Below are 11,685 nucleotides of genomic sequence, written 5' to 3'. Positions count from 1 at the left end.
AAAATAATTATACTGATTATGAGTATTAGAACTTCCTTCAGTGACAAACCCTTTCAGTTACTACCTTTTTGATTATCTAGGAGCAGAGGAAGAAGTATTCATGGAGAACACAACATATATTCCAAGTTCATAATTTTCATTTAACTGTCAGCCCTCCAATATCTGTTAAAATATGAAACCTATCTAAACATATACAGAGAGTCATCCTGGACAATTTTAGAATAAAATATCTTGAAAGTTTTCTATTTTAATCTTGAATAGAATTAACCTTATTAAACTAGTATGCAAAAATTAATTCTACCATTTTGATTTAAGCTTTATATACAACAAATACGCCCATGTAGTATTTAACAATATTATAAGAGAAGTAAAAGTATATGTAAAATATTTTATGTGAATATATAAAAATAAAATCTACACTAATAAAAGAGAAACATACAAATTGGTGTCACTCTGCCACACCCACCAGCCAATCAGAGTGACTATGCAAATTAACCCAACAAAGATGGTGGTTAATTTGAATACGCAGGCATGGAGACAAGACTGAAGGCTCCGACCGGAGTGAAGACTGAATACTGAAGACTGAAGAGGCTTGGTTTCTCCGCTGCAGCCAGACCAAAGACCTGGGTCCCGGGTGCTGGAGGAAAACCGGTGCCGGCAGCCAGGGGAAGGAAGGCCTATTGCACAAATCTCTTCGTGCAACACGCCTCTAGTAAGTAAAAATAATTGTTTTATATTTGTTGTCAATCTTAGAGAAATTCTGATGTCCTTACAGTATTCTTGAGGAATAATAATGCTTTAAAAACTTTTAGCCCAGGCCAGGGGGGTCAGTTGTTTGGAGTGTTGTCCTATACATCAAAAGATTTCAGGTTCTATCCCAGGTCAGGGTGTGTATGAGAGGCAACCAATTGATATTTCTCTCTCACATAGAAGTTTCTCTCTCTCTCAATCTCTTTTTCTCTCTCTTCCTCTCTCCTTTCCTCTCTAAAAAAGAAAAAAAAAAGCAATAAAATTGTATCCTCAGGTGAGAAATAAAAAAAAACTTCCACATTTCTGATGTTTTCACAATATATTTTGGAAATAAAATTTTTGTTAAAACTTTTAAGATTTCAAAATAAATTAGAAGTTTAGAAATTAAAGTTACCCTTAAATAGCAATATAATAATTGACATTATATCATTCATTAGTATAATTGAGTTTAGTTGAACGTACATGTTACAGTTTTTAAAATTTTAAACATTTATTAAAACAACATTTTTTTCAGGATAAAATATTTAGGATGTTAATTTTATTTATGTTTTCTCTGAGAAATTAAACCAAGACTCTCATAACCTAGAATACTAAATTGACATTTTTATATTATGATAGAATCTTGGAAAAGTCAGAATATTAATTTTTAAAAATTCACCTTGATTAGATACATTTAATTTCTTTTTACGTAATATGACAATTTAATCATTGAATGAGTTTCATGTCTTACTATCTCTTAGTCAAGAGATAAGTAACCAAAGCCTTAATTACAGTGAATTTTTTGTTTTTGTTTTAGATTTTTCCCATAATTGAAGACAACCAGAGTTTTTCTTAGAAGGAAAATGCATTAAAATTAGTAATTCATTTAAAAAATTCTTTAGAAATCCTTATGTTGTATTATAAAAGTATATGAGTATTTATAGCTTTCTATAAACTTATAGTTAGCACCAGAGCTACCATGAAATTTAAGAGGTCTTATCATCGGCTTAGTTATTTCTTTTTCTACTTATTATTATATAGGCCTGGACTAGATATTCCTAGAGTGTTTAAACATAATGACAGATTTTAAAAAACAATTTCAAAGGTAGAATGTTATAGAATTGAAATAGCCTTATGGGAAGGGTCAAAGCTGTGGTAAATGTTTCACCATTTCAGTGCCTATGTTTGCCACACAACAGGTCAAGAAATTATTCCTTTGGGCCCTGGCCAGTTTGGCTCAGTGGCTAGAGAATCTGCCTATGGACTGAAGAGTCCCAGGTTCAATTCCAGTCAAGGGCATGTACCTTGGTTGTGGGCACATCCCCAGTAGGGAGTGTTCAGGAGTAAGATTATCTTTCCAAAACAAGTACAGGAAAAAACGGAAGCAAAATAAGACTGAAAGCTTAGTGGCAGATGACTGATGGTCAAAATTATACAGTAAGACATGAGCTACAATAACTCAGCGTTAGAATACCTCAAACAATCTCCCCTAATGAAATAAACTCTGAGGGCTCAAGAATAAATGAGATCTCAGTCAGTCACCACTGTAATGTTCACTCAGAGCACGAGATCGCTGAAGACACAAACTGAGCACCAAAGCCACATGTAAGCCTGTTGTTCCTGTGCAAAGTCCAGCAACACTAGCACCAGTAAATGAGGCGAAGGAGGTAATTTAGGTGGGACTTCTAGAATGTCTATAATAATAACAGTATAATATGCAAATTGACCGAACGGCTGAACAGCGGAACGACCGTCTGGACAACCTTCCGGACAAAGCCCGAGCTGTGAGGGCGGCCAAGGCAGCAGGGACTGTGAAGGCCTACTCTTGCAAGAAATTTGTGCATTAGGCTTCTAGTCTGAGAATAAAACACCAAGATAAAGTACTACTTCTACGACTGCTTTTAGAGAAATTGGGGTAACCTCTTCTCCACTCTGCTGTCGGTGGGGTCCTTAAAATATCTAAAAAATAAAAAATTTCTGAGACTCACACAGTAGGATGAGTGATTTTTATATGCCTGGAATTACATTCCTGAGTTTCCAAAGTCCCATTTCCCTTGGTCCAGTCATGGAAGTGTTTCTGGGGTTTCAGTAGAGCTAGAAGCAAAGCCAGTGTCCAGAGTTTTCTTTCCATGTTGGAGCCGTGTCCAGTTTAGCATCAGGCTAGCAGCAGTCCATTCGTCCATTGTGTGTGGGGACTAGGTGACCGTGGGCCACACAGGAGAATGCCAGGAAGCAGGGGTGAGGGAGCCTGAAAGCCAGGAGTCAAGTGCAACATGTCAAGGGCAACCAAAAAAAAAAGCAACCAACAGAGCGAACTCCTTTGTTTAGGGGAGCAAATATTCCAAATTTAGAGCCTGTGCAGGGACTATGCCCATTCTGGCCAATGACTTGTTCGCAGGTATGATTGATAGGCATGTGCCTTCCCAACATCACCCAACTTTACTGGGCATGAGTCTATTCTCCTCCTTCTCCAGTCCCTTCCCCCAGCCACCTGCAGGGAATACACTACCTGGAGAGTGTAAAGCTTTAGCTTCCTGGTGAAGCTGGCCAAATGACATGCCCATAATATTTGGCCTTCCCTTTGTTCCTTTCCTGTTATTAAAAACTAAGTTAATGCCGAAACCGGTTTGGCTCAGTGGATGGAGCGTCGGCCTACGGACTGAAAGGTCCCGGGTTCGATTCCGGTCAAGGGCATGTACCTGGGTTGCCGGCACATCCCCAGTAGGAGATGTGCAGGAGGCAGCTGATCGATGTTTCTCTCTCATCAATGTTTCTAGCTCTCTATCTCTCTCCCTTCCTCTCTGTAATAAATCAATAAAATATATTTAAAAAAAACTAAGTTAATTACAACAGTATCGTGACCACTACCACCACAATAATAATAATTACATAGCTGTATCTACTAATATTCCAAACAAGGGAACACACACCAATTAAGACATGTACTGAGTAAGTTGCTGAGGTGGGTAAGAAGGGGGGGAAATCATGGTGATTGTTCTAGGTAAGTGTGGAAACTAGCACATTAATAAAATGAAGTGACTTGATATGGCTGTATTGTTCTTTAGTCATGAAGGTATCTTTAGTTTGGTTTAGTAAGTGAATGTTTGTTCATTCACACCATTCACATCCATGGCATTTTCTCAGTTTCAGCTGTTTAGAGCCAGTTATAATGAAATCCAACAGTCAGTTTTGTTATATTTTAGGAAAATGTTCATATATATATATAATGAAATGGATTTCTTAGTATGCATCTCTCTCAAAAAAATTGAGCACCTCTGATTTAGATATTGGCAAAATGATTTGTCACGTATACACTGACTCTTCTCTAGAGCCCGAATGCAGAGAAAGTTCACTATTTTAAAATCCCAGTTTCTTCAAGATAAAAAGAACAAAACTACTGACAGTTTTTGTGGCGTTATTTGCTAAAATTAGGTTAGTGTGAATGCAATGTTTTCTTTCCCTTGCTAATCTGTTTGTATTAAAGCAGAGAGATATAAGGAAATGAGCTTCTCATAAATTATTTCATGAGCAAAGTAAAGGAGAACAAACAGATAGCAGCTATCACTGGTGCACATTGTTAAAAGAAGCTTTACTAATCTTAGGATAAAAAACGGTGTCCCAGGTGCTTATCAGCAAATTCAATTACAAATGCAAAGCCAAGAAGTTTATAAACGCAAAGCTAAAATCAGGTTTAGATGATTCTGAGGAATCTGGGTTGCTTTTTTATGAGTCTATACCTAACCTCGATGAGACGGGAGTAAAATGGAAATCATGCATTCAGAGGCAAGGTGCATGTATTAAAAATAATGGAATTGGTCTGCAGGCAGTAGCTTAGCTGGCAGACTGTCACAGCATGCTCCCTCATTAGGGTAATTCCTTGAAGCTTAAGATTGTTAGTATAAGCAAGGCTGAACTACCCAGGTGATAATGGCTAGGCATAGGTATTCATCTTCAAACTAAACTGTTCTTTGAACAATGATATGATCCACAGAAATTTTAATACTTCGATATTAGTCCCCAAAACTATTACCACAAACTTAATTTTATTTTTTTATCATTGACACTATTACAGATGTCCCCCATTTCTCCCCCTTTGCCCACCTCCACTCAGTGAGCACAGTTTGCTCTGGTTACTTACACTATTTGAGACAACTTTTACTTTATGTGCAGATATATGAATAAGCTCTGTCTAATCTACATTTTACTTCTAAAATGATCTTTTCTTTAACTTTGACCTAGTTTGGCATTGCAGTCAAGAGATATTCCTACCTGTATCATAGTTAACCTTTAAAATTCTTTATAGTTTTGACTATTTCTCCATCTTTACATGTGTTTTAAATACTTCAATAGAATTCAAATAATTCTTATTATTTTACTTGGCAAAGTATTACTTTCTAATATTATCACTCTGTCATATTATACCTAGAAAAAGTTTTACTACTGTCATCAATTTTAGAAAATTTTATATCAGTTGTTTAATGCTTTAGCTCCTTTAGAAATTACTTATAATTTCATATAGTAACAGTTCATGTTAAGTAACATACCTCTATTGATATAAATGCTTTTTCTCTCTTTTTAAAAAATATTAGAATTTACATGTTGAAAATCTGATATACACCTGCTATATTCTTTTCTCTGGCTGTTTTTTTATTTTTAATTATATTTTATAACTTATTATTAAGTACAGAGAATTTTGTGATGGCCTATATATTTATTTGTAACCTTCATGAAGTCTAATTGTGATTACTTGTTCTGTTTAATCTAATGCTTATTTCTCATTCCTTAGACATTAAACCTCTCTATTTTTCTTGGACTATACTAAAAATAATAATAATAATATTCTTATATTTCCCGAAAATTTAATAGGGTAGTTGTCACAGTTAAACTTTAAGTGTATTGTTTACTGTTCAAAGTATTTCGAAATGGACTTTTTTCTTTAATAAAATAATTATAGTGAATTTTATTTAATAAAACATTCTAAAGAAATCAGTGTTTATGCTTTGAAAAAATATATTCAAAGGAATGTATAATAATGGAGGAACTACTTTTTCTTTTTTAGAGTTGCATGAAAGACCATGGTTTTGGAGGAATAAGATAGATGCAGAAGTGAGCAAGTGAGAAGTAACATGAGGTTAGAGATATGTTATCTGTAGACTGTATCATCCCAAACAAGAGAGAATAAGTAACTATTTACTGAATGGAATATATATATTAACAAATACATAATTAAATAATTTACCTATTGGTGACCACCAAGACCAGGTAGATTGATATGGAAAAAGGAACAGCATGGGAAAGAGAAGAATAGTGCCCAATGTTGCCACAAGCCCTGCACAAGCTAAACTCATCACATCTCCCCGTATATAGAATCAGCCACAAAATAAAGAGAAAGGTGAAACATTTGAACTTTCAAAGGATAAGTTTGAAATTCTTGAGAAGAAATTTAATGTACAATAGGATATAGTAAATTCTTGTCACTTGAAGAAATGTGGGCTAGAGACAGAAACTAAGTTTTATAATGGAAAATAAGGAAAGTTGAACATATTGGACATCTATAATTTTAATATATCATATTTGTTGTATATGGGCCTCATTTTTTATTTCAAAAATTCTAAGACAATTTGGTGAGACAACATGTGATACTTGTCTTTCCCTGGCTAGCTTATTTCGCTTACATGAATAAATTTGAAAACCCAGGGCTAAAACTAAAAACTAAAGAGTTATTAAGAGAATGGCCATCACACACACACACACACACACACACACACACACACACACACACACCACACTCACACCAGTAACTGTGTAAAAGTAATGATAAGTTATTTAGCTTGATTGGAGTGATCTTTACACAATGCATAGATATCTCTAAATATAAAATGGTATACCTTAAATATAAACAATTGTCATTCATCAAGGATATATCAATAAAGTTGTTTGCTTGTTTTTAGCTATAAATGCATGCTGGAATTGAGACTACTTAGTGGTATTGCTGTGCAGAGAAATGTCTGACTCAGAATTTACTGTACATTTTAGGAGAATAAATTCCTATAACAATAACTCTAAAATTCTAGGGACACTAGACTGCTTTAAATTTTTCTGCCAAGACAGGGTGCAAAAGGAAAATTATCCACTGTTTTAGAATGTATTGATTAGCCTAAATTTTTAAGTCTCAATAAAATTAGGCACATAAAAACCTATGAAAGAGGCACATTTCTAGTTATTAAAAGTCAAAATTTGATACTTAAATTCTATTCCTAGTAAACAATGTCAAAGCAATCATGGCAATAGATAAAGCTGGGCTAACTTTATTCAAGGCTGTTGCAAAGAGGAGAGAGGCAAGAATTAAGTGTGAACTCAGCTCCAGAGAAACAAGGACTGGAAAGTTATTATTTATTTGTTATTTATTTATTTATTTTAATCTTTATTGGTCAGAGTATTACATAGTCCCCTATTTCCCCCATTGACCTATTCTAACTCCCCTGCACCCTGTGCCCCTCCCCAGGCCTTCACCACTGTATTGTCTGTGTCCATAGGTTATGCATATATGCATACAAGTTCTTCAGTTGATCTCCTGCCACCCACCCCAAACTTCCCTCTGAGATTTGACAGTCTGTTCCATGTTTTTATGTCTCTGGATTTATTTTGTTCAACAGTTTGTTTTGTTCATTTTATTCCATATATGAGTGAGATCATGTGATACTTGTCTTTCTCTAGCTGGCTTATTTTGCTTAGCATTAGTATATTCTCCAGGTCACTCCATGCTGTCTCAAAGGATAAGAAATCCTTCTTTTGTACTGCTGCATAGTATGCCATGGTGTAATGTACCACAGATTTTTTTATTCACTCATCTACTGATGGGCACTTGGGCTGTTTAGAACTGGGATATTTTTAAAAGTAGGGTAGGGTAATCCTAAGCCATCTATGCTTGTTAATTGGCTTTACTCGAAAGAAAAATAAACTTTTTATATCTTCATTACAGCAGATATTTTCACACCTCAACTCAAGGCAGCCTATCCTCCCCACAACTGGGAGACAGGAGCACTAACGCTTACATTCAAAAGGGATGGAACCACTGTTTCTTTAGAAAGATGGTGCCTCAGCTATAAACCTGGCAGTAAGAAGCGAGAATATTTACATTTCAAAGGACCAATAAACAATAAACCATTTTAAGTAGTTTAAAGTAAATGATCTCAGAAAAGGGAGGAATACTACAATGGAATACTACACAGTCATAAGAAAAGATGAAGTGCTGACATTTGCGACAACATGGATGGATCTTGAGAATATTATGCTTAGCAAAAGAATCAGACAGAAAAGGCAAGAGCCATATCATATCACTTATATGTGGGATATAAAACTGAAAGCAACACATGAACAAACAAGAAAATTAAACAAAACTTATAGACATGACAACAGTATGAGGGAAGGGGTTGGAAAGAGAGTAAAGGGTAAATGGGGTCAAATATATGGTAACAGAAGAAGATTTGACTTTGGCTGGTGGGTATACAACGCAATATTTAGATGATGTATCATAGAATTGTCCACTTGAAACCTATGTAATTTTATTAAGCAATATCACCCCAATATATTTAATTTTTAAAAAGGGAAATAGTGGGCTTATAACTAGAAAAAAGACTGTAGGAAGTTTAGTCAACATGGATGGACTTGGATCATATTATGGTAAGTGGGATAACTTAGAGAAAAATAAGTAATATATAATATTACTTAATATGTAGAGTCTAAAATGTCACACTCATAGAAAACAGAGTGAAATGGTGGTTGCAAGGTAATGGGTGGTGTTAATAAGATTGATGTAGTTTAAGGGACAGATTTGCAATGAGAGGTAAATAAGTCACAGAGATCTAATGCATAGTATAAAAATATAGACAATAATGTTGCATTATAATTATATAATGTGATAAAGGTGCCAAATATAACTTCAACAGCAATCATAACACAAAATAAAAAATGTACATGCATACCTTTATTTACACAATGTTATATATCAAATATATTCAATAAAAACATAAGCTTAGTCAAGATGAGGGGAACATTCTGATGTAGAGGAAGCATTAGATCATCCCCAAAGGCAGAGCAATGCTACCAGCCCAGCAAACTGGCATTCCTTTATGGTCTTGTGGCTTGCAATTGTCCAAAAACTTTATGCTATAAATATTTTATTTTTTCACAACGGTGACATCTCAGTATGACAACTTTTAGATTTTGAACACTGCAAACAGTTTCCTTTATTCATTTTTGTTATTATATTTCATGCTTTTTGTAACCCTATGAAATAAAAAATGAGTTACTGACTGCAATGTTGAATCTGAACTGTTAACTCCTGCTTCATTAATGGAAGGTGGGCTGGGAAGGTAATGCAAAAATATAGAGAAGAGAAATATATTTGACCTTAGTATTTTTTCTTTACACTAAGCATAGTCCTTGTTAGAGGGGCTATCATCAAAAGAATATTTGTGATTCACTTCTAGTAATCGTCTGTGCTGGTTTTAGATCTTATTAGATTGAATCCATCTGGACAGGTTTCTTTAGTTCATGGCCCAGAATTCCACAATGCAGCTCTGAGTCTCACTGTTGGAACCAACAATAATTCCAATCCCCATCTGAATTTTTCATATATTTGCACCATTTATTTATCATAGGGGAATAAGACAAAATTTTTCTAATCAAGTTAGAAGATGTCATTTGAAACACATGTTGTTTTCTAAATGTATCTGGAACTAAACACCATAAATAACGAAAAAATGGAAATTACTAATTCCTAAAAATAATAAGTACTTCATAGTGATCATATACTTGGCATTAATTAATTAATTTATTACTCATAATAACACTAAAGAATACATAATTATTATTTTTTAAATGAGGAAAATAAGATCAATATTTAACTAAAATAATACACTAAGTATTTAACAAATTTGAGTTTTGATACTAAGTTGATTTTGATTTTTATGACACAAAGTTCTTAGTGAAAAAAAATTTATAGACAGGACAGGAAGTTTTAGGGGAAAAAGAGGTGGGGACCCGGTCCATGGAAGAGGAAAGCATATTTGATGGGAAGGAGATAGCTCCAAGATGCCAGAATGTTTATCTTACTTTTACAGAGGATAAAGAAATATTACAAGAGGAAGGCATACATTCACAGAGGATAGAGGAATGTTGCAAGATAAGGGGGAAATAAAGGAGGGGAGGGCACCAAGTGGTCTTTGGAACTGATAGTCTGCAGGAGAATGACTAATTAGGAAAGCACAGGGGTCATAAATAAAGGAAGCATCCAATTAGAAAGGGTCATGAAGAGACAAAGAGCAGCAGCCTTTATAAACCTGGAGACAGAGACACTCAGAATAGGATCTAGATTATTTTTCCCTTTTAGAGAGAGAGAGAGCAGGGTTTTCCCTTTTAGGAATCCTTCAGGGAGAGTCTATATATGCTTGCAATAAACTTCCACATGGTTGTTTAAAAATCTTTTGGTCTGGGAATTTATTCTTTAATCTTTGTGAGACAAAAACCCACAGGAAGAGACTGTGCCCCAACTCCAAGTATCAATAGCTTGTTCTTCATCAAAAATATAACTTCAAAGAATACTGTACATGAAGTTGCATTGTGAATATGATTTGGGCTATGTCATTTTCCTGACTGTCTAAGTCATATCCAATATTTAATATCAAATTGAATAGTTTTCGATTCTATTAAATAACAATTTCCTTTTAGGTCACAGATAGTGAAAGAGACGATGAGATAGCACAGATTTTCTGTAGTTAATAATAATCCCAAGTATTTTACCATTTAACATGTTAATACCTTGCAGAATGCAATTAGTAAGAGTGTTTTGTTTCAAATGCAATTATACAAAACTATAAAATTTAAATATTCATTTTTAATTTATATGTTTTCTCTTAGCTATTTTAATTTGGAGGGAAACCAATATTTTATTAACAGTAAAACTGAACTTCTTATCATTAGTGGATACCCTAAATGCATATTTGAATATCTCAGTATTTTATTTTTTAAAAATATACCCAAAGTAAAAGAAAGTGCATATTAAAAGACTGAGCAATATTTTTCATAATAATTTAATATCAATAGGAAAAATTTATTTTAAGTGCCTAACATTTATATAGTTTTTCTAATTTTATTTTTATTTGATCAAAGCCTATATATATAATGGCATATATATGTAGGCATATTATAATTCCTTATATATGTATATAATGTAAAAATCTACATATTGTAAAAGATTTTATTTCTAAAAGCTCATAAGCTGCAGTTTCTTTTTCTGGTCATTTTTTGTCTGATACACATTTCTAGATGCTTCATGTATAAGCACATTGTGTGTGTGTGTATGTTATAAAGGTGGCACATTGTTTCTTTACTCTAGGCTTTTTAGATTAATGGAGAAACCAAGTAAACTTGAGATTAAGGGTCAGAGTTTTCTAATATCTTTCTTAACTCTTGCCTAAGGGATTATTGTTACTGCAGAAATTTTACATTCTCTCATAGCATACTCTGGGGTCATGATCTTGACAAGTTAGATAAATGGTGAGTTAAAACCATGGGTGAAGGTCAATAAGGACAAGTCCTAGGCAGCTAAATTAAAAGCAAAATACCAATTATAATTCTACTTGTGGAAAGTGTAACTAAATTCAAATAGAGCAGAATCACTAATGACAAGTCATAGATTTACAAAAGTAACTTTTGACTATACAGTAACAGCCAATTAAACTCAAAACTTTATTTTTGTACAGGTTTATTTGTTTCAAGACCTGTTGTTATCCTCACATCATATTTATGGTAGGTTTAGCAGGATTAATAAGTCAAAGGAATTAAAAAGGAAACAAAACACAAAGTACAAAGGATAATTGAATGTGTGATAAATAAATGCTGTGAGTTAAATCAAGGTGATTTTTTTAAATTCTAGGTACAGAAGTGTTAGTT

The sequence above is a fragment of the Myotis davidii genome, unplaced genomic scaffold (assembly GCF_000327345.1).
Source record: "Myotis davidii unplaced genomic scaffold, ASM32734v1 scaffold919, whole genome shotgun sequence".
Classification (NCBI taxonomy): Eukaryota; Metazoa; Chordata; class Mammalia; order Chiroptera; family Vespertilionidae; genus Myotis; species Myotis davidii.
This window is presented reverse-complemented; position numbering follows the sequence as displayed.